General features: G+C 41.6%; 1 protein-coding gene across 2 annotated transcripts in view; it reads right to left on the bottom strand.

Moving 5' to 3' along the window:
* Positions 1–5,919: 5,919 nt before the first annotated feature.
* SH3GLB1 (SH3 domain containing GRB2 like, endophilin B1) overlaps positions 5,920–24,795 on the bottom strand; it is a 61,765-nt gene continuing 42,889 nt past the window's right edge. Inside the window, exons 11-12 of one of the 2 annotated variants that reach the window (XR_012034956.1) lie at positions 14,289–14,412; positions 5,920–6,253 (exon numbers count right to left, since the gene is read on the bottom strand). The gene's annotated coding sequence lies outside the window, so the exon portion shown is untranslated. The remainder of the gene's footprint in view (positions 6,254–14,288; positions 14,413–24,795) is intronic. The other variant, XR_012034955.1, reaches the window with a different exon arrangement.

Below are 24,795 nucleotides of genomic sequence, written 5' to 3'. Positions count from 1 at the left end.
CTCTCAATGTAGTGGATTTTTGTTTAGGGTAATTCTAAGCAGTTAAACAAAAATATCACAAAGGTGGATGGATTCATGAAGAGTTTGCTGGATTCCTATTGCTCTTATAGTGCTACTCAACATTAAAAAAATCAAAGGTATAGAGACACAGAAGGCATGACAATCAAATTTTTAGGTGACAAAAATCTGAAGGGGTAACTAAAAGGTTGGAAACATAAATCAATACTTTTAAAAGGTTCCGACGTGGGATGTCTGGGTGGCTCAGCGGTTGAGCATCTGCGTTCAGCTCAAGTCATGATCCCACGGTCCTGGGATCGAGTCCCACATCAGGCTCCCTTCATGGAGCCTGCTTCTCCCTCTGCTTGTGTCTCTGCCTCTCTCTCTCTCTTTCTCTCTCTCTCTCTCTGTGTGTGTGTGTCTCTCATGAATAAATAAATAAACTCTTAAAAAAAAGTTCTGACATTGTCAGAATCAGTTAAGTTCAAGTTGAACCTTAGTTTCAAAATAATTAATTGGCAAGTATACTGTTAAATAACCTCTGATTTGTTTATGTTTTTTCAAAGAAAGTGAGGTTGTGTTAGTGAAGCACAGATTCAGTCTGAGGCCAGGAGTGAGACGTGGTTGCCACAAAGATGAAGGCAGCTAGAGGATGTGGTAATAGATGCAGCACATCTGGAACAAGGGAAGCCATAACACCCCTGTTGACTGTTCAGGTCTAGTCTTGCTTAGAAAGAATAGTGTGTGTTTTTGAGTAGCACATTTTAAGAAAGATATATTTATTATAAGTTCCCTATTCCTCCAGAAAGTATGCTTTTCATTTTTTGGTAAACAGACTGTTGAAAATGCACTGAGGATTTTTATAATAACCCAAACAGAAGAAGTTTTAAGTAATGACCCAGACTTAAGATCCAGAAGCCAAAATACTCATGCGTGGAGATTAGTCTTCTTTTTCCTGGATCTTGTCATTACATTCCATAGATTTCATCATTCTGTTCTTTTTTTTTTAAGATTTTATTTATTTATTCATGAAAGACACAGAAAGACAGAGATATAGGCAGAGGGAAAAGGAGGCTCCCTGTGGGAGCCTGATGTGAGACTGATCCTGGAATCCCGGGATCATGCCTTGAGCCAAAGGCAGACGCTCAACCACTAAGCCACCCAGGTGTCCCTGTTCTTTTTTTTTTTTTTTTAATTTAAATTCAATTAGCTAACAAATAGTACATCATTAGCTTCAGAGGTAGAGTTCAATAATTCATCAGTTGCATATAACACCCGTAACACCCAGTGCTCATCCCGTCATGTGCCCTCCTTAATGTCCATCACCCAGTTACCCCATCCCTCACCCACCTCCCCTATAGCAACCCTCAGTTTCCTATTGTTTTCTATAGTTAAGAGTCTCTCATGGCTTCTCTCCCTCTCTGATGACTTCCCATTCCCTTTTCTTTCCTCCCCCTATGATCCTCTGTGCTGTTTCTTATATTCCACATATAAGTGAGACCATATGATAATTGTCCTTCTTTGATTGACTTATTTCACTCAGCATAATACCCTCCATCACCATTCTATTCTCGAATTGCCTCCAGGACACAACATCCTCTTTCTTTAATGTTTTCTGTAGCTTGTAATTTCCCTATGTGCAAAGACACTCTTCTTGACCAAATTTCAGTCAGGCTCTTGTGAGTGCTCTTTTCCCCTAGGCCTTGCTTTTGGGCCCTGTCTTTGGCCTGCCTAGTCCAGTCATAGAAAGAATCCTGTCACATCTGTTTATCAAGAATCCGCCTACCCTCGATGTCTTCTCTTATTAAATTCCCATCCAACAGTTCCCCCTTCGTGCCCCCCATCTGTGAATCTCCCACTGCCTTGACTGTATTCAGTGTTGAGGCCCTCTCCTACTGTGATAATCTTGACACCTATCACAAGAGTGCAGAATAAAGTCTTCTTTGTCATTTTTTTATTTTTTTAAAGATTTATTTATTCATGAGAGACATAGAGAGAGAGGCAGAGACATAGGCAGAGGGAGAAAAGTAGGCTCCCTGTGGGGACCCTGATGCAGGACTCCATCCCGGAACCCTGGGATCATGCCCTGAACCAAAGGCAGGTGCTCAACCACTGAGCCACCCAGGTGCCCCTTCCTTATCATTTTAGTAAGTGTCAGAAAAACTTGTTTCTTAACCTCCCCCTCTGTAATTGTGGGAATTTGTTTGAATATTGTGATCAGCCTCTTTCTCTTCTCTTCCTCCTTGAGAATTCATCTACATCTATGGTTTACAACTTCTTACTTCTTTGCTAACCTTGAAATCTATTGTCCCTGGGTCTCTCCTTTGAACTTCAGTGCTGTGTTCCCACTGTTTAGGGAAAAGGGTCACAGGATAAGAGAGTAAAACTGTATTTAGCAGTGCTTTATCTCTATCATCTCACTTAATGCCCACAACAACTCTGTTTTGAGTATTTGCATAACTATTTTTCAGATGTGGACACTGAGGCTCAGAGAGCCCAAAGTCAGACTCTTATAGAATGACAGGTTGGTGATTTGCACCTTGGCCTTCTGGCTCCTATTCTAGGACTTTTCCCACTATAGCACAAAAGTTCTCTTAAAATTTATGGTCTGGGGGCACCTGGGTGGCTCAGTATTTGCATGTTTGCCTTTGGCTCAGGTCATGATCCCGGGGTCCTGGGATCAAGTCCCACATCGGGCTCCCCACAGGGAGCCTGCTTCTCCCTCTGCCTATGTCTCTGCCTCTCTGTCTCTCATGAATACATAAATAATATTTTAAAAGAAAAAGAAGTTATGGTCTGTATTTGATACTTATTTATTCACTCCATCCATTTACTTATGAACAAACTTTGCATGTCTGCCAGCTTGCAGGACAAAGAAATGAATAGGACACAGTCCTTTCTTTTTGAAGCTACCAGACAAGCAGGGGGGACTATAAAGTATAAAGGCAGCCGACAGTACAAGGTGACAAAGGCTTGCTCTGTTATGGGACGAACAGTTTAGTTACTTGAGAGGCCATCAGGAAGAGGTATCGGTGGGCTCTTAGACGAGACACTTGACTAGTATAGCTGTGCTTTTTATTTTCACTTTGTACGTTTCTATGTCTTATCTTCCTTTCTGCCTCATGTATGTGCGCAGTAGGCTCCCAAATTGTTGAATGCAAGCTTCGAACAGGACTGTGGCTGTAACCCAATCAAACATCCACACTTAATTCTTACCGAAAAATCTCAGTACATCAAACAGATGGTTTTTCATTACCTGTACCAGAATACTTAGCAGTAGAACACGTTGCCTCTTTATATTGTAAGGGAAGAAATTATGTAGCAGGGAAGTTTAGTTCCTCGTGTAAGGTCACACAGCATTCAGTGTCAAAACCCTCGTGGGTGCTGTTCTCCAGGCTCCCAATCCTGGGGTACTCACCGTTGCAGCAATCAACTTCTGAAAGTGCTCATCTCTTCAAAGAACAGCCGGAGATAGAGCATGAGCAGGAACAGACATGTGTTTTATCACCGTGGGTGAGGGAAGGGTCCACACAAGTGCATTCAGTATAGAAATGCTAATGACTTATTAGGATCTCGGAATTTAGGCAATTTCTTACCACCTGGACATTAATGGCTGCAATCAGTTACCCACCTTGGTCTGACCCTGGGAAAACCTGCCAAGTGCTGTCCTGCCCTATAGAAAGCACTTTGCTGCCAAGAAGAAAAGGGCCTTCCCCAACCCCCTCCCCACTGAATTCATAGAGAGGGAAGCAGTTCTTTCTAATAGGTCTGGAATCTGAAGTTTCATAAAGGCCCCATATCTCTCCGCCTTTCTCATATGTCTTCATCTGTACCATTGACTCTCTTTGACGGACGATACCAGCAGGTGCTGCAAAGTGCTTTTTAATACTTTAGTAAACAGTTGAGAGGGAAGCCTCATTACAGACAAAGTGAGGAGTGAGGTTGGACAGCCCATTTATCTTACTTGAGATGAAATAAGGGCTATTGTTCAATTAGGATAAAATCAAATCTCATGTTTCTCTCCTACTGTCTTGTTTGGGGGCAGAGGTGTAGGGGTAGAGAAAGTGAGCGGCAGGATAAGTAAGCTTCTGAAATACTGCCCAAGGTGTGACGACAGAAAAATATCCTCATCGGAGGAGGGGTGATGAGCATGGGGGTCGGGGAACAGCCTCAGCAGCTGCTCCCACAGAAGTCGCTTTGCACTGATTTCTGCTGGCATGTCCAATTAGGAAGCAGGGGCATGACACAGTTAGGGATCCGGCAGAGAGAGCCAGCTCAAGTCCTTCACTGGTGGAACTTTAATTAGCATGCTTCAGAGAGGAAAGGGGAGGAGGGAGGCTGATGGCAAAGCATTATGGGGAGTTTTAGAAAGGGGAGTTCAGAAGAGTCAGTTTGATCCAAACCAAGAATGTATGAGGATTGCACATCTGTTCTTATCCCTTAGCCATTAATCATAGCCGGTGTTTTTGGTGATTTTTAAGGGGACGGAAGGAGGAAAGTGTTTGGGTGAAGGGTGGGGTGGAGACATTGGGAAAGAATACAGGTGGAGGAGGAGAGAAAAAAAGCTTATCTTGTCGCCAAAGCTTGCACCTGGCTCTTTCTCAGCGGCTGTTCTGGTTAAGAGCATGCTTTCATTTTTTTTCTTCTTGTGGATACTCAGGTTTCTTCTCAAATAATGAGGGAAAATCCCATATTTGCTTCCAGACTGTTAATCTGGGCCTAAGATATCTATCTTTACCCCTGACTTTTTCCACTTTGCTTGAACCAAATCAAATGAACCCTAAAATATCTGATACATTGGCCTGGCAGCCAGAATGAAAGCCCAGGTTCTGGCTCATTCATGTGATGTTTCAGACCTTCCAGGTAGAAATGTCCTTGCCCTCAGTAGTAACTTTGTTTTATATGTGATATCCAGGGTCATAAATACTTGTATTCTGCTGTTTGCCCTATGACTCCAGTATTTTTTAAAAAATTTATCTAGATGGAAAAAGAAACTATTCATCCGTTTCTTCAAAACTTTTTTGTTAGCCTTAGAGAATCATGCATCAAAGTATTGCCAAATGGTGTTTTGACTCAGTTCCTGATTAGGCTCTTAAAATAAGAGGATTTCACTTCCTTAAACCTTCCTCTACTTCAAAGGACAACCGAGTGCCCCTAGTTGGAAGGATTGCAACCTTCTAGTCAGCTGGCCCTCAGGACACTGCAAACCAAAGCAACTGTCACTATATCACAACCTAGGCCCAGGAATACCTGCTTATCCCAGAAGCTCCGGAATCATGTCCCAGAGCTGCCTCTCTGAAGCCCTCAGGAGAGAGAAAATACTTCAGAAATCACTCAGAATTCTGAACTCATCATATATAATAGAGCAGAATGAAAAATCTGGATTTGGTTTGTGGAATGGTAAAGAAATAGTATCTTGTTGTGAGGGTAGATTAGTCTGGAGATGAATTCACCAGGAATGTGCCATGAAGCAATACTAAGAGACAATCGTGACATTCTTCACAGAGTAATTAGCTTTTGAAGGGAGACGTCCAGTCAGACGCTTGTTCAGAGAATCTGGCGAGAACCTGGCAACAACCAGAGAGCAGAACCAAGTGATAGACTTCCAGTATCTCTTGAAAATCACTTTTGTTTTCAGGAATTTTACAGTCCTTGGGAAGGTGGATAGTGTAGCCTCCATTATAACTGCAATTGTATGTATGAACCTCAGCCTTACCTATCATCTGAACTCCTTGAGGGTAGAAATCCTGTCTCTTTCACTCATTAGTAGGTGTACAGAGTGTAATAAATCTGCCTGAGTGGAACTGAACTGAACTCCAGGGACGGCTGGACATGTCCTACTACTGTAGACTGTAGCAACTCAGCATTTTCTACTTTCTAGCAAGTCCAGTAGGAAACCTTCACAAAATGGGAGGCTGAAAATCACCCTGGAACAAGAAGTGTATTTCCCCATAAATATCCCTGTCACTATAGAGGGGTGTGTGGTCTGCGTTGGGGCAGGGGAAGTTGCTCAAGTTTTTCCACAGCTTCAGCAAGTAACTTCAAGTTCTTAGATATTTGACCATCAATCATAAGACCGTCCAACTCCAAATTCAGTTTTTACATTCACCAGCCCACCCTTAAATTTCCAAGGTGGTTTTCCTGATGACTTTCAACCGAGAAGGAGAAGCCCCAGCCAGGAGTTTCTTTTCAGATGCAAGGAGAAGAGAAGCTAAAATAAGTCTTCATAGTCTCTTCATTCAGGAAATTTAGATCTCTGTTCAAGAATGAAGATGAAAATAAATCATGGTTAATAGGCAATGGGAAACTGAGAAGACTGAGTATATAATCATGAGAGAGTTTCTGAAAACCAAAATGTGGATCAGAAAGCTGGCAAGCTCAATACTCTAATGCAACCAAGTCCATGTGTAGAATTAGACTTTGGGCCTCTTGTGGGATTTCAAGATGGTTCCTACAACCTAGGGAATGCCACTGGATGAGAATAACTGAGTTTCCATGGGGCCTTACAATTAATTTTAAGTGAATAAATTTCTAGATCTTCAATTTCCAATTATACTCTTTTCTAAAATTGATCTGCCAAGCCTGTGTTCTGCTGACTGATTCTTCTCACCTCTTATTTTATTTTGTTTTTATTGTTTTTAAGATTTATGTATTTATTTGAGAGAGAAAGAGAGAGAAAAAGAGAGAGAGCGAGTGGTGGGGAGGGAGAAGGAGAGAGAGAGAGGATCTGAGAATCTCAGGCAGACTCCCCACTGACCAGGGTGCCTGACTTGGGGCTTGATCTCATGACCTTGAGATCATGACCTGAGCTGAAGTCAAGAGTTGGTCACTTAACCTACTGAACCACCCAGGTGCCCCCTCACCTCTTATTTTAAATGTCTTTATTGCAAATGAAAGACAAACCTCTTACCCAGTTTAAGTCTTACGAATGTACATTACCCCAAGGGCCCAAACAAGGGGACAATTTCAGGATACCTTGCTCCTGAAGGGAGTCTTGTGAGTGCCAGAAAGCAGTCCCTTATTTCACCCAATTGACAAACTCTTGGCAAACTGAGGGCTTGCTTATCTACTCATCCATCCATCCATCCACCGTCTAATTAACATTCAAAAGTGAGATGGTTGTCACAGGGGTGAGCATTAACATGGAGCTTATTTGAGCTGAAAAATAAAGTAAGACTTTTTCTGACAGAAAGTGATTCTGATTGGGATGGTTGGTTTGACAATGAGAGCTGGGTTTGCTAATTTATATGATAGATACTGTCTATAAATTAAATGGATTAGGTATGCAGTTCCAAGATTTTGATAAAAAACAGATTCAGAGCCCATAGACATCATAGAATGTGATAGAGTATGTTGGAAATTAAACATATGATGAACATTTCTCAATGTCAGTTCAAAATTATGTAGGGTACACATAGATTCTTTTTCAAAAATTATAAGGGAAGGGATCCCTGGGTGGCTCAGCGGTTTAATGCCTGCCTTCGGTCCAGGGCGTGATCCTGGAGTCCCGGGATTGAGCCCCACATCAGGCTCCCCACAGAGAGCCTGCTTCTCTTTCTGCCTGTGTCTCTGCCTCTCTCTCTCTCTCTCTCACTCTGTGTCTCATGAATAAATAAATAAAATCTTTAAAAAAAATTATAAGGGAAGACACAAGAAGATTTGAAGATAACCACTCTGGGGATTCAGCAGAGACTAGGACAAGCTGGAATGATCTGAAGAGGTTTGTTGAAGTGAGACTGGATTATATATTAGCTAGGATGGCTCAAAGTGAAAGGCAGGGAAAGGATATCTGGTCCTTTGTTCAATGTTGACAGCACATGCAAGGACTTCGAGGTTGTACCATGTGTGTCCAGCGGCAGGATGATAATATGACCAGTCTCAGGACAGGAACCTATGGAATGGCAGGAATGGCTTGAGCCTCCTGTCTCAGCCTGAAAAGATTTAGTATCTTTCTTGTTGGGGAGTAGAAGGAGAGTAGATTGGATAGGTGAATGGACAATAGGGCATGTTGGAAAAGGTTTGGAAACTCCATGAAGGACTTAAGCCACATGAACAAAGCAGACTTCACTCACTGTTAATCTCTTAACTTTCAAAAAAAAAAAAAAATCCCTTAACTTTCCTAAGCAGGGTATGCTGCTCTTCTGGATCACCATAAAGTTATTTCAATTATTCTATAGGATGTCTCCCATGTCATGGCGAATTTTTTTTTACATTTTGATCACCTCCATCATTAGTCCGTGAACTCTTCCATAACATGGATTATATCTTATATGTGTTTGTAACCCCAGGGCCCAGCACATATCCCCTCAAGTGATAGGCTCTTAATAAACCTTTTTTAAAAAGAAATAAAATAATAAACAAAATAAACCCAAAAGGAAGGTGAAAAGGGATGAGATAGGAAAAAAAGCCCAATATGTTATAGTGCTGTATGTATGTATATATGTATAAATATATATAAATTTATATACAGTTCCTGTATATATAGCAGGGACACCGTGCTAGTCCTCCCAAGTCCTCCCAGCTGGAAGGAAATCCTTTCTCCTCTGACCAGCTATTTATTGCGCTTTGTCCATAGCCTTGCACTTTTAGCTTGATGTATAATCACTTATCTTCATTAATTTTCATTATGTTTTTAGGCTGATGAAGTCTGATATATGTAACTCACACATAGGTGACCTGCAGTAGTTAAAAAGCAACACCTCAAGGAAACAACTACTTAAAAAAAAATGTTTTCTCCTTTAACCATTGGATGGGTCACTGCAGCTGACAGAGAATATCACTCAGTGCAACCATAGGAAAATAATTTGTTTCTTTCTTTTGTTTCGTATTTAAATTTTTCACCCTAAAATCTGTCCTATCTATGAAATCCTTCCTAATGGACACTACAGGTTGCTTACTCAGTACCCATTCCTGCATATGCAACTAAGAAAAAAACTCCTGGTTTTCTTTTCAGGTATCTACCCTTTCCCTCTATGACTTCTGGAACTCCTAGGATAGAGCCTATGGATCTAAGCTAATCATGATAATCCCATTCCCTTTGCTAGTCATTGGTTTAGAAATGACCAGAGAAAGCTGAAACAGAAGTGTCCTTGTACAGCAAGACTTACTGCAGAAAGGACCAAATCTCTTTAGCCTAAGTAAAATTTAAGGGAAGGAAGAAGTTTCTCTTTAGGGCATTGACCAGACATTAGGTAAAAGCAGAGATTTCTTTTTTTTTTTTTAAGATGGTGAGGTCAGCAAGGATCTTAATTTATTTCTCATGCTTTGCTTAGACAAGATAATGCACTTAGTACTGCTTGGTTGGTCTCAAATGCTTGGCCAGCTCTCAAAGAGCATTTGATTTGGGGAAAGGATAGAACAGGGCATTCCCAGCCAGCCTTATCAGGACCAGACAGTACTCAGAACTGTAGCCTCAATTGTGTATATGCCCTTTTGTGAAACCTTTAAAAGGCTGGATCTGCTTACAGAGCCATTAACTATGGGATCCCAAAACTCACCTTACAGGGATGGTTGAGCATCCCTCTCCTAAGTACACACCAGTCATTAAGCAGGAGCCTTTTACTCTTAACCATTCCCAACCCGAGACATACCTAACAGATGCAGGGAGAGCTTCCCAATCTGGGTAGAAATAAAAAGTTCTATTTATTCTGTTAATATATCATTGATTGACCCTAAAGTGGGATGGTCAAAGGAGGCAACATGGAGGAAGGACTTGTGATCCATTCATTCCCTCATAAACTCAGCCTTTCTCAACCAGGGTTGCTCTTTTGAACCATAGCACACAGTGATTTGAGTGACTGTTTATTGAATGTTTTCTCATTCTAAGATTGGTACATAGCTAGTGTCATTGGTGATGCATGGGAAACAAGTCAGTTCATACAGTGGATGATGGGGACATTAGGACTTACTTCTCATATGGAACCGCAGTTCATTTATTCAGTATGTTTACTGAATGTCTACTATGTGCCAGGGTGCTCTTCTAGGCACTGGTTATCCAGCAGTGAGCAAAACAAAGTCCCTGCTTCATGGACCTTACACATACATTCACTGTGTATGTGTACAGATAATATGCATGATATATGCCTGGTCTTGAGGAAAGGGATGGAATTTAGATAGCAAAAGGGAAAGGAAGGCCATTTAAAAAGATCTAGGAAGGCCAAACCATCTGGAAGTCCATGACCCAGCTAGTTCCTGCTCTGCTCTGGTCATTTCCACCAACCAGAAGGACTAAAAGGGCAGGCTCCCATCTCTGACCACCAAACCTCATCATCCTTAAGCACATGTTTCTTTGTCCATGGGGCCATGGTTAGGTTGCACTTTTAGGGGGCTGATAGTACAGGAGTCAGATGTCACCTAGGTTATGACCAGGAATTTGGCACCAAGGTAGGCGTCTTGAACCACCAGAAGAGTAGATACCTCCCAACATGGTACGATTTAAGGTTCCTGAAGTCATCCTTCTCCTCACAAATACTTTTCTCCAGAGCTTGCTAAGGAGCTCCAGATGCTACCCTTATATTCTTCTTTAGCCTAGGACAGAAGTTCCTGATGTTTCTCAGTTCATGATACATATATTTTTTTCATGGCTCTCCCAGGTCAAAAGAAATATCTAACAGTTCTATTTATTAAGTGGTTAAGACCAGATAACTTAATTTGTGGTTGTTTGTGCAGAATCTGGCAAATGTCTCTCTGCTTTTCTCCAAAACTTAAAATATCCCACTGTACCCCTCTGTAAGGTCATTGTGGAATGCTTGACACATGTTTGTCATCATAGACTTATGCCATAGAAAGTCCTTATTAAGATGTAAATCATCCTTTCAACCCTGAAAGCCAAATGCATCTGCCTGGTTTGTTGGAGAGTGGTCTGAGCCTAAAGAGATGGAATGCAGGGTGGTTCAATTTGGATGGAGGGAAAAGGAGGTAAAGGCCAGGTTATAAAGTGCTATGGGAGTCAGACCTGTGAAGGGGAAAAGGCTGCCTGACAAGAGGAGAAAGAGAAAGAAGTAAGAGCCCTGCATGGAAAGCCTGCAGAGCCACAGGAAGTGAAGGCAAGTGGGTAGATCATGAAGTAGATACAAGTTATCTAGCCCCGGGAGGGCATGAAGCCTCCAGTGTGTACCCAGTCAAGTGAACCAGTACTTCAGTGTTCCTGACATTCCAAAGATGCCTCTCTTGGCCCTATCGACCCCATTCCTCCATGGAGTAGAGATTAAATAAATGACCAATCTCTGAATAACTAAGGCATATTCAGGTTTTTGTTTTTGCTATATTACTAATAGCTTGATCTCATAATTTAAGTTTCTCCAAAAGCAGAGCCCAAGTCAAGCATTTAGATAGGAATCTAGTCATTTGGGAAATGATTCCAAATAATTCCCCGAGGGAACACGGAGAGTGCACAGGGAGAAGGAAGAAGTCCATCTAGTGTGCATTATCAAAGTCACTGAGTTTGGCTACAGGGGTTGAACTCTGCAAGGACCATTGAGGCATACAGAATGGCTTCCAGGATTGTCTATCCATCAGACAGGAGATTGGGGCATCAGTCCAATGGCTTCCATCTTCCTTTGGCTGAAAGTTATCCCTGGGGGCTTTGACTACTTTCTTTTCTTAGAGAATGAGTATGTAGGCTGAGTGGGCTCCTGTTTTGTTTTTTTGTTTTTTTAAAAATTTTTATTTATTTATGATAGTCACAGAGAGAGAGAGAGAGAGAGGCAGAGACACAGGCAAAGGGAGAAGCAGGCTCCATGCACCGGGAGCTCGATGTGGGATTCGATCCTGGGTCTCCAGGATCGCGCCCTGGGCCAAAGGCAGGCGCCAAACTGCTGTGCCACCCAGAGATCCCCTGTTTTTTTTGTTTTTTTTTGTTTTTTGAGAAACCCTTGAAATGAAAGAACAGAGAAAAACTTGAGGTGAAACTGTCCATGACAGCTGTGGATATGATGCTATGGAGATACATTTCTATTACCTGCAACCCTGAGTTCTGACTAACCTTTTTTTTTTTTTTTAAAGAGTTTATTTGTTTATTCATGAGAGACACAGAGAGAGGAGAGACATAGGCAGAGGGAGAAGCAGGATCCCTGCAAAGAGCCCGATGTGGAACTCAATCCCAGGACCCCAGGATCATGACCTGAGCTGAAGGTGTAGACACTCAACCGCTGAGCCACCCAGACAGTCTCAGTTCTGACTAATCTTATTGTTTAGGATGAGTCAAGGGGCTGGGCTTCTGAGTTTTAATCTTGGCACTATGTGGTCTTGGGCAGGATCCTTCACATCTCTGGGCCTCAGCTTCCTCCTCTGCTGGATGAGGGAGGTGGACCACACACGTTTTGAGGAGCCCTTTAATCAATATTCTATCACTTGACCCCGACTTTCTATTTACCATGATTATACTCATGAATTTCAGTATCGGCCACCTTAGTAACCACCTCCTCTCTTTCTTAAATAGCTTCTTAAAGGCTGCCCAGATGGTCTGGGATGAGACTGGAATTTATATGCAGACTATATGTCTGTACCAGACAACCCTGAATCAACTTTAAAATACAGAACTCAAATTACATTTTCCCCTTTCTTTTTTTTTTTTATGATAGTCACAGAGAGAGAGAGAGAGGCAGAGACACAGGCAGAGGGAGAAGCAGGCTCCATGCACCAGGAGCCCGATGTGGGATTCGATCCCGGGTCTCCAGGATCGCGCCCTGGGCTAAAGGCAGGCGCCAAACCACTGAGCCACCCAGGGATCCCAGCCCTTTCTTTAATCCATTCATTTATTCAATAAAATTATACTGAATGCCTACCATGTATCAGTCACCATGCTAGATCCTGGTATGCAGCAGCAAACAAGAAAGGCAAAGCCCCTGTCCTTCTGTCCTTTTGAAATTTACATTTTAATGGAGAAGGGCATATAATAAACAATTAAACAATTAAGTACTAAGGGGAAGACAAGTTTTATGAAGTAGAAAAAAATAGGCTAAGGAGATAGAAATTGGTGGGGTTCTATTTCTATAGGATGAAGGCTAGTTGCCTGCATGGTCTTCATTGATGACCTTAATTGGGGTCGTAGATGTCTGCATGCCAACCCTTAAAACCTTTCTCTTTCCACAGTTTAAGACCCTTCCCAAGACCTTCAGACCCCTATCCTCTATTTCCAGCTGGATGGAGCCTTGTATGACAGGTTGTATTTTCCAAAGATGGCTGCCACAAGATCTCCTGCTCTACATGCTCTTCTTATGAGGTGCTTTTAAACTCCTCCTATCAAGAGGTAGATACTATGCTCTTCCCTTTGAATCTGGGTAGGCTTATGACATTGGAATAAGTGATGTTATTAAAATTCTGAGGCTAAGTCACTGAAGATAATACAGTAAACAGGGACTCAAATAGATATTTGCACACTCAAGCTCACAACAGCGCTATCTGCAATAGCCAAGAGGAGGAAGCAAACAAAGTGTCAACTAATAAACAGAATGTGGCATATACATGCAATGTAATATTATTCAACCTTAAAAAGAAAGGAAATTCTGACACATGCTACTATATGAATGAATCTTGAAGACATTAGGCTAAGTGAAATAAACCAACCACAAAAGGATGGACCTTTATAATTCCACTTACATGGGTTTCCTAGAATAGTCAAATTCATAGAAACAGAAAAGAGAATAGTGGTTGTGAGGTGCTTGGGAGTGGGGAAAATAAGGAGTTGTTTAATGAGTGTGGAATTTCAGTTTTGCAAGATGATAATATTCTAGAGATTAGTTACACAACAATGTGAATATATACAACTAACCTGTACACTCGAAAGTGGTTAGGATGGAAAATTGTACATGTTTTTTTTGACCACAACTAAAAAAATGTGTGATGTAGTTTCCGCCTTGCTTACTGGAAAACTTGCAGTAGATTATTGAGCCACCATGGAAATGGTCTAACTCTCTGAAGCCACCATGCTGTGAGGAAGTCCAAACTCGCTCATGTAGACATACCACATGAAGTGGCCCTTGGATATGGGCCATATACTGGCCAGTTCTGGCTTCTCCAGCCACCATCTGACTGGCCATATACTGGCCAGTTCTGGATTCTCCAGCCACCATCCAACCTCATGAGAGGGCCTGAACCAGAGTAGTCCAGCTAGGATCTTCCCCAAATTCCTGACCTATAGGAAACTTGAAAGATAATAAAATCATTGTTCCTTTAAACCACTAAATTTTGGCATAATTTGTTTGTTACACATCAATAGCTAACCAGATATTTTACCTCAATCCCTTGGGTCAATACTGACGGAAGGCAGAAAGGTATTAAGTAGTTCTAACCTACCACTGCAATGCCTGATGGTTTGGTCCTGTAGATTCATAGCTCTTTGCAAGAAGGGCTCCGTGTCCATCACTGTAGTAGTTATGGCTCCATGATCCCGCAAAGTGCTTGGTGTACTTCATTCTGTAAATATATACTAAGTACTTATTATATGCTATGGACTGTGCTAGAACTACATGATGCATAAAATATGCTCCTCCCTCTCATGGAGTGTAATCTACTGGAAGGACAGCCATTAAACAGATTGTGGTGAGTTCAATGAAGGAAAAGAACTAGGTGTGTTTAGAAAGAATTAACAGAGGGACATAATTTAGACTGCAGGAGAGTATCAGGGCAGGGTCTCTGAGAAAGTGACATTCACGTGGAGGCTGGCAGGGTGAGAAGGCAATAACCCTCTACTGGAAGAATACAGTGAAGAGTAATCCAGGCATAGGAGACAGCCCTTGTGAAGGTTTTGGAGCCCCAAGACCTTGCTGTATATAATATGCTCAATACACGTGTGTTTGTCGGTGCCCGCTCAGAGCTGTAGGTGTGGTCCAGGTCTGCCCCACAAGTGTCTCATCCTGCTTGAACTAGTGCTATCAGGGTTGGGTCTTCTTGTGGTGCTGGTAGAAGCCCAAGAAGGCAAGCCCAACTATGCAAACCCATTACAAGCTGCCATTTATGTGCTTTCCGCATTTCACTGGACAAAGGCGGTCACATGATCCAGCCCAGCATCAATGCAGCATCCATGGAAAAGAGGGACAGAGGTACACCCACTTTTCGGGACAATCTTCTACATCTGTCAAAAGCCCTGTATTCTCACCTATTATGACTCTTGCCTGGGCTCGCCCTTTTCATCTCTGTTAATAATTTTGTAGACTGTACGGATACCAACTAGACTTCCAGGTGGGTCATGCCCCCTCTCCTGGCCTCTCCAACCATTTACAGTGGCTCAGGCTGATGCCTTATTTGATTTTCCATCCTCATCAGTCTGCCTCATTCTGCAGCATTTAACTGTCTGTACCAGCTGTATCCGGCTATGACAAGAAAATCTGATGAAAATGTAGGGTGCTGGCAAAAATCATTTCATGTAGATAAATTAAAATAAAATCGCTTAGGCTGATTAAAACCCTGAAGAAGAATTGAATTGGAACAGGATAATAAAACTCACTTATCTTATAGAGATGCCATGAAAATTAGCTAGTCAGTATTCATGATTTGAACACAAAAGAAAAATTGTTATTGATTTACATATAATGTCTCTGTTGTGTCTTCCAAAAGCCTCTTCAACTAATGTATAATGAGATGGCAAAACCAAATGTTAAGCTTAGGACACATTCATCATGGCTTTCCTTTCTCTTTTTTTCTTTCCTTTCCTTCCTTCCTTTCTTTCTTTCTTTTCTTTTCTTTCTTTTCTTTCTTTCTTTCTTTCTTTCTTCTTTCTTCTTTCTTTCTTTTTTTTTTTTTTTGCCAAAGAATACCATTAGCAGTGGCAAAGATAACAGCCCTCTCGGCACTGGATGGAAAAAGCTCAGAGAGCTGGCCCTAGACCTAGACATTTAAAAGAACTGCAGAGTAGATCGTAAAACACCATTGCATTCATAAAGTATGGTTCATTAGATTTTTGATGAAAAACTTCAAGAGGCATCTGTTTTCCCTTCTCTGTTCTCATCCCATCTCCCATCACCATTAGAGACCATTTTGTAGTAAATTATGGCCTGGTCTCAAGCCTGATTATTCCCGGCCTGCTTGGCTTGGCTGTCTTCTTTCTCTTGCCAACCAGTGTCCCTCCATCTCACAGCTTCTTAGCCCTAAACTCTGAGAGCACAGAAGCAGAAATAAAGAGGAGGGACTCATGCCAATTCATTATGCCTCTTTTTGGTGGTGCTGGTAAGAGGTCTGCTGGGAAAGGAGCCTGGAATTATGGACCTCATTAACTGAGGCAAAGGAGGGTGGACCCTGTGCTGCCATTCAGCTTGATAGCACAGTTTAGGGGCAAAACCTCCTTCCCTTCCAGCTTGTCTTACCATTGTCTATTGAGAAGGACTTTCCAGTGGGTTTTGGCTTTCTTCAGAGTCGGATGATATCCTGTTGTAGTGATAATGGTTATAATTATATGAAGACACATGCATATAATGTGCGTGCAAGGCACTGTGCAGTGGGTGCCAGGCACTGTGCAGAGTACTGGTGACTTATCTCATTTAATCCCCATAAAGACCCTAGAGGTGAGAACTGTTACAGTGCTTATTTTATAGAGCAGTAACCCAACTTGCCCAAGACCATGGCTCAGAGCAGCATTAGAAACTGTGAAGAAAAGACCAACCTGTTCTCTCCAGTACAAGCAGCTCCATCATCTCCTATGGCTATCACACTGACACTCCCCTGTCCCCAAAGCACCAGAGCTTGTGTGGTTGTAAAACTCTTCCCACCTTTGTGGAGGGATTCCCCTGGGCTCCCTTCCACCCATTCCCCACTGCTTGCTTGTGGAATTTCCCTGCGCACATGGTGGCTGCCTGCAAGGTAGAGCTCCCATGGGCTTTCTCCCCAACCCTAAGACAGCAGATAAGGCCTACTGGGAAATACAGCACACTTCTTAGTCACACTGGTTTTGGATCCAGACTCCTGGGCTCTGTTCCTGCCTCTATTGCTTGTCTCCTCCATGACTTTGAGAAGTCGCTTAGGTTCTCTGGGCCTCCGTTTCTGGAGGTTAATTTTCATACTTATTGTCTAGAGCTGCTGCGAAGGTCAAATGCATGTAGTTTCAAGCACTTGGCAAATGCCCAATAAATACTAGCTATTGTTATTTCCTACTACATCCTTGTCACTGTCCAAGGACTAAAGAGGCATGAAAAACCCTGGGCTCAGATGAATTTAGGGTCTTCAGCAACCTTACATTGTCCTGGACTGTTCTAACTATTAATACTATTTTAGGCACATTATCGGTTAAATGGACTTTGGTGCACTGACTTGGGAGCCTTGTCACCATTTATTACATATAAATATGCTCTGAGTTTTGAGCAACCACCCTTCCAAAGACTCTTGGGAAAGCTCACTTACTGAGATGAGCTGATAGACTGGAGAAGAGGCACTCATTTCCTACACTAATGAGGAGGCTAGGAGGGTCCCTGATTACTTTAAGAAAGGGGGTTTCCCAACCCCCTGGAGGCACCAGAATGGGTTAAGAGACAGGAGGGAAGAAAATCCATTTCCTGGAATAGCACCCACTGGGCAGGAACCATCATCTGTGGTTGAATAGTATGTTTCGCTGCATTTTAGAAGCTGCACTCTATCATGGCCAGAGAATAAGTGTCTGCTCCTATCCATTTTAAACATTGCTTAGGCTTAATGGTGTAATAGTTCATTGGGGGAACTCTTAGTGTAGAAATTAGAGCAGGACTTTTGGAGGTAGGGAGCCTTGGGTCAAATCCCAGTCTCTGCCACTCTATCAGATGGGTGATTTAAGAGCCTTTATTTCCCTTTTTGTAAAAGAGAGATAAGAGTGCTACTCACCTCACAGGTTGTTAGAATGAGATAATGGGTGTAAATCACTTATAGCACAGTGCCTGGCATGCAGGAAGCACTTAAATCATAGTAGCTATTATTATTTCACTTTTTTCTTAAGTTGCAAGGTCTCTCTTGATAGGGCTTTTGGGAGAGAGGAAGCTGGGAGGCAGGTAGGAAAGACCAGCAAAGGAATCCCTGCCCACTACTTGCTTATAACTGTGGTTCGTGTATCAGTAATGTGAAGCTAACACAGATGAAGACAAGTGATCACAGATGGAAGGAGATCTCTCCACCACAGCCAGCTGGGTTTCTAAGATAGACACATGGCTGCTAAGAGCTTAATAAATTTCTGGGTCAGTACTAATATTTGCCCATTACGAACCATTTTTTATGTTTTTATTTATTTATGAGAGACACAGAGAGAGCTAGGGACATAGGCAGAGGGAGAAGCAGGCTCCTCGCAGGGAGCCTGATGTGGGACTGGATCCCCAAACTGGGATCATGCCCTGAGCTGAAGGCAGATGGTCAACCACTGAACCACCCAGGTGTCCCTGCCAATTACTAATCTAAGGGGAATTTTTTTTGCATTATTGCATTGGAATGCATGCACTATTGCTGGCTATATGTTCTCCAGTCTAGGGAAATATGGATGTGACCAATGGCTCCTCCAGCTCTCAAGTGGTAAGCAGACAACTGTGCCATGTGTTCGGCAAACCCTGAAGTGTGGCATTACCATAGTAGTGATGAAGTCACTCTTCCAGCAAAGCAATATACAAAGTTCATACAACCTTTGATTGTATGAAAGATTGTTTTGCTGTATCAATCATAGTGAAGCAGATATGGTAATCTCTTTATAAAAATGACCATCTTCTGTTAAAACTAAAACCAAAAATAAAATGAACAACAGCCTTGAAAATTCCCCGAGAGGACAAAACCAGTTTAGTTCTACAAGCAAAGCTTAATTTAGCTTAATTTGCAAGACAAACTTGACCTGGGTTATTTCTTGCTTATGCCTCTGAAAAATCCTAAACAAAACTTAAACTGTGTCCAAGCTTAATAAGAGGAAACCACTTATCAGTTCCCCATCATTTATGAAAATTCTAATATAACCAATCACTGTTAAGAAGCCCCTTATGAAACTCAACAGCAAAGAAAGAATCAATCCAATCATGAAATGGGCAAAAGACATGAACAGAAATCTCACAGAGGAAGACATAGACATGGCCAACATGCACATGAGAAAATGCTCTGCATCACTTGCCATCAGGGAAATACAAATCAAAACCACAATGAGATCCCACCTCACACCAGTGAGAATGGGGAAAATTAACACAGTAGGAAACCACAAATTTGGAGAGGATGCGGAGAAAGGGGAACCCTCCTGCACTGTTGGTGGGAATGTGAACTGGTACAGTCACTCTGGAAAACTGTGTGGAGGTTCCTCAAAGAGTTAAAAATAGACCTGCCCTACGACCCAGCAATTGCACTGCTGGGGATTTACCCCAAAGATACAGATGCAGTGAAACGCTGGGACACCTGCACCCCGATGTTTCTAGCAGCAATGTCCACAATAGCCAAACTGTGGAAGGAGCCTCGGTGTCCATCGAAAGATGAATGGATAAAGAAGATGTGGTCTATGTATACAATGGAATATTCCTCAGCCATTAGAAACGACAAATACCCACCATTTGCTTCGACGTGGATGGAACTGGAGGGTATTATGCTGAGTGAAATAAGTCAATCGGAGAAGGACAAACATTATATGGTTTCATTCATTTGGGGAATATAAAAAATAGTGAAAGGGAATAAAGAGGAAAGGAGAAAAAATGAGTGGAAATCTCAGAAAGGGAGACAGAACAGGAGAGACTCCTAACCCTGGGAAATGAACTAGGGGTGGTGGAAGGGGAGGTGGGCTGGGGGTGGGGGTGACTGGGTGACAGGCACCGAGGTGGGCACTTGACGGGATGAGCACTGGGTGTTATTCTGTATGTTGGCAAATTGAACACCGATAACAAATACATTTATAAAAAAAAAAAGAAGTCCCTTCTGTCTCACTACATATGCTACTGTATAATAATATATGTCTCAGCCTCATTCCATGTTTTGGTTTGTATGCTCCTGGTTTGCAAACTGCCTTTTTGTTGTGTGGGCACAATAAATTTTTACTAATTACTACCTCAGTGATTTGTTGTTTTACTCCTGTTGTTTCTGAATGTTCGACACTTTCCATGATTTCCATATTGACCAATTATATTTTTCATTGTTTTCTTTGCTGGTTGCTTAGGATCTCTCTATTCAGGATCACTGTTGACAGTGTCTCACATTCTATTAAGTCATGCCTCCTACCACTCTTCCTCCTTTCGGAAGAAGAGGCATTCTTCTTCCTTCAGCTCCCTTGAGCTCCTGAGTCTCAGCAGCCCTCCTGTGTCAGCTGTCTGGGAGCTGCAGGGCTAGAGTTTGCAGAAATTGGGCTTAAAATTAGCCACAATGGGCATCGTGTTGGGCATCAAGGGAAAGTGGAAATGGGCTGAGGAGAAGACCTAGATCCTTGGCTCCAGTGCCTGACAGTCCTGAGAGTAAAGGAATGGGAGGCGTTAGCATCAGCGAGGGAGAGGAAGGAGAAGACAGCATAGGGAATGTATTATCTCTGTAGACTCCAGGACCTTAAACCAGTGTAGCAGGTTCAAACTTAATGTCTCTATCGAAGTTTCAGTTTTCTCATCTGCAGAGTGAGGACAACAATCTCTATCTCACAGTGTTGTTTCAAGAATGAAATTAGAGAATGTGTGTAAAGCACACCATACAGTGACCAACATATTGATGAATGGCACTTGCTTTTTTTTTTTTTTTTTTTTTTTTTAATGGCATGTTTTTGCCAAATAAGGTATATAAGCCCCTCAGGGGAAACAAAGACTCTGGCTAGAAAGAATAATAAGGATTATATAGATTTGTTACCTTGGTAAAAGACAAATTTATAGAACATATTCCTGTATGGCTGAATTTTGGATTAATTTTTTTTTCCCAGAGAGGGAGTACATACACATGAAGGCGTGGGGGGTAGGGTAGGGGTTGGGAGGGGCTGAGGGAGAGGGAGAGAAGCTCCATACCCAGCCCAGGGCCCCACCTGGGGCTAGATCTCAAGACCCTGAGATCATAACCTGAGCCCAAATCAAGAGTCAGGGGCTTAACCAATTGAGCCACCCAGGCGCCCCTGGAATAAACTCTTTTAATCCATGGTCTCTTTCCCTGTTCCTGGTAAGATTGTATTCTGAGCATTTTCTCTTGCTCACCAAATTTCTCATTAGTAATGGCCTATTTAATTGATAGAGTCAGTAAAATGGTATTACATTTCAGCTTAATTTAATAGTTTAGGGTAATATTTTGGGGAGTGTCATTACTCCTTACTGTTTCCACAGGTAGGTCAGCTTTAATGTGAAAGATAAAAAGGTAGATGTAGTAGTCCCTTTGCTTTATTTAAATAAGTAGTTCTCCAATATGTGCATCAGAATCACTTGGAGAGCTTGTTGAAATGCAAGAAGGCTAGATCTCACTCCCAGAGATTCTGAGGACTGCACTTTGAGAACCCCTGATTTAAGTCAAGGCTGATTTCTTTGCCCTTTCAGCTATGGTGGTTAATGAATGATCCCCATTTGGCTTGATGAACTTTGTAGGTATTTTTTTTTTTTTTAAGTTGGTTAAGTGGTAATTTATAGCTACTTCGTGTCAAAAACATTTTTTTTTTCCTGCTCCAAGAAAAGTTACTAACCCAGGAGTAGTGCAGAAAATAATAGGATATTGACCATATTTGGAGACACATATAAAAAAAAATGGTGTCTGTGTTACACACTGATTAAGAGCTTGGGTTTTGGGGTGGGAAGACAAGGAATGAGACCCAGCTCTGCTGCTATCTGGCTCTGTGGCTCTCTAAACTTTGTTTCCTTGTCTATAAAATGGGACCAAGGATACCTTTGCCAGATTTAAAGAAGGTAATGTGCATAAACTGTTCAAAAAATGTTAGCAATATTTTTCAAAGGAACATAAAAACTCAACAATGCCCAACCAAGACCATTAGTGCCACCATTCACATTTGCTCATTAGAACCCTTCAGAAAGCCTGAGCCCAAAGTGAGTTCTTTCCCTCTGAGGTGAAGGCTAGTTAAGCTCTGTCAATTCAGGGGGAGAGGGATTTCCAAAGGAATCTCTCACAAGCTGTCATTCAGTATTTTCTAGAAAATTCACACTGAGGAGTTTTGTTCTCTAAAATCAAAATAAATAAAACAGCCCCACTGATTAGCTGCCAACAGGATAATCTATTGTTTAAGTTAATTGCTGTTTAAGTTAATTAATAATTTGGGGTTTAGCATCAGTTGTTACTAAAACAGGAACAAGTTTGCCTTGTGTAGAGTAACTCAGGATGCAAGAGCTAGAAGGATGATAGAGATCACTGGGCTCCATCTTTTCATTCTACAGATGAGGAACCTGTTGGTCTGCCAGGTTAAGTGAATAATTTGCCTGAGGGGTACATAACCACAAATTTAATTTTTACTGGACTTGCTATCTAAATGCTCTCAGAAGGAATGGCTTATGATGAACTCTTCTAAAACCACAAGCATCTTAGTCTCCTGCCGTATATAATTGGTTTACATCTACACACCCTAAGTGGAAGATAAATTCATTTGATTTCTCAGGGCTGCATTATGAAACAAATTTATCTTGACACATTCTTCAGGAAGTTATATGGAATAAAGTTAACCATTTTATGATCACATCATTGAAATTGTTTCATATCTATAAAATGCAACTGGTAACACATACTTTCATAAAATTTCAATCAAAACGATCATGGGTGTATTCTATGATACAAACATTGGAACTTCAATGTCTCAGTTTTCTATTCCTGTAAGTACAGCATGGACCATTTTCCAAGAAAAATCTTGACCCTTTCTCTAATCACTCCTTTTTGCAGAGACTGATTTTCTGTATTTTCAGTTGGTTAATTTTTAGTAGAAATAATTTCAACTCATTTTCTACATGATTGGTTAACATACGGATTTGTATTCCTTTTCATCAGAGAGCTTCAAATATTCAGCTGCCAAATTCTTATGAAAATCTTGGTAATAAAAAATATATATGGAACTTTGAGGTGTGTATAGTTCATTCATTGCTTTAGAAATTCTGATAGTGACAACAATAATAATAGTAATAATAAGAGAAATTGTAATTTACCAGGTGCCAATTACTGAGTCAAGTCTCCTCATGAACTGTTTTCTTTAATCCTCAAGATCAGCAGTTCTCCAACTTCAACATGCACCAGATCACCTGAGGACTTGATACCAAAGTCTACATATAGTCTTAATTTCTGTGCTAGGTGGTTTTGCAAGGAGCCATATTGTCTGGGAAGAATAGTAATAATAACATTTTATAGCTTTGCAATAGGATAGGACTCTATTGCTCACCATACTGAGGTTCAAATATAGGCACACTTCGGACATATTGTAGGTTTGGTTCCAGACCACTGTAATAAAGCAAATATTGCAATAAAGCGAGTCAAATGAAGTTTTTGGTTTCCCAGTGCATACAAAAGTTATGTTTACATTATACTGAAGTCTATTAAGTGTGCAATAGCATTATGTCTTTAAAAATGTACTTACCGTAATTAAAAAGTACTTTATTGCTAAAAAAATGCTAACCATCACATGAGCTTTCAATAAGTCATAACCTTGTTGCTGGTGGAAGGTCATGCTTCGATGTCGATGGCTGCTGACTGATCAGGGTGGTGGTTGCTGAATGTTGGGGTGACTGGCAATTTTAAACAACAGTGTGTTTGCCACGTCGATTGACCCCTCCTTTCAAGAATAACTTTTCTGTTATTGTGCCACTTGATAGCATTTTACCACAGTAGAACTCGTTTCAAAATTAGAGTCAGTCCTCTTAAACCCAGCTGCTGCTTTATTAACTAAGTTTCTGTAACATTCACAATCCTTTGTTGTCAGCAATCTTCAAAGCACCTACACTAGGAGTAGATTCCATCTCAGGAAACCATTGTCTTTGCTCATCCCTGTGAAGCAACTCCTCACCCATGAAAGTTTGACCATGAGGTTGCAGTCATTCAGTCACATCTTCAAGCTCCACTTCTAGTTCTCTTGCTGTTTCCACCCTATCTGCTGTCCCTGCCTCCACTGAAGTACTGAATCCCGCCAAATCATTAATGAGGGTGGGAATCAACTTCTTCCAAACTCCTGTTCATGTTGATTTAATGACCTCTTCACATGAATCACAAATGTTATTAATGCCATCTAGAATGGTGAATCCTTTCCAGAAGTTTTCCCATTTACTTTGCCAAGATCCATCAGATATCTGTGCCTTATGAAATAGATTTCTTAAGTGGTAAGACTCGAAAGTTGAAATTACTCTTTGATCATGGGCTACGGAATGGATGTTGTGTTAACAGGCATAAAAACAACATTTTTTTTAAATTTATTTATTTATGATAGTCACAGAGAGAGAGAGAGACAGGCGCAGAGACACAGGCAGAGGGAGAAGCAGTTTCCATGCACCGGGAGCCTGACGTGGGATTCGATCCCAGGTCTCCAGGATCGCGCCCTGGGCCAAAGGCAGGCGCCAAACCGCTGCGCCACCCAGGGATCCCTACAACATTAATCTCATTGTATATGCACATCAGAGCTCTTGAATGACCAGGTGCATTGTCAATGAGCAGAAGTACTTTGAAAGGAATCTTTTTTTTCTGAGTCGTAGGTCTTAACAGTGGGCTTAAAATATTCAATAAACTATGTTGTAAACAGATGTGCTGTCATCCAGGCTGGTGTTCCATTTTGAGAGCACAGGCAAAGTAGATTAAGCATAATTCTTAGGGGCCCTAGGGTTTTGAGAATGTTAAATGAGCCTTGGCTTCAGCTTAAAGTCATTAGCTGCATTAGCCCCTAATAACAGAGTCAGCAAGTTCTCTGAACCTCAGAGCTAGGCATTGACCTCTCCTTTCTAGATAAAAATTCCTAGATGG

This window comes from Canis lupus, chromosome 8, assembly GCF_048164855.1.
Source record: "Canis lupus baileyi chromosome 8, mCanLup2.hap1, whole genome shotgun sequence".
Taxonomy (NCBI): domain Eukaryota; kingdom Metazoa; phylum Chordata; class Mammalia; order Carnivora; family Canidae; genus Canis; species Canis lupus.
The sequence above is the reverse complement of the archived record's forward strand: the minus strand, read 5'-3'. Positions and strand labels throughout refer to the sequence as shown.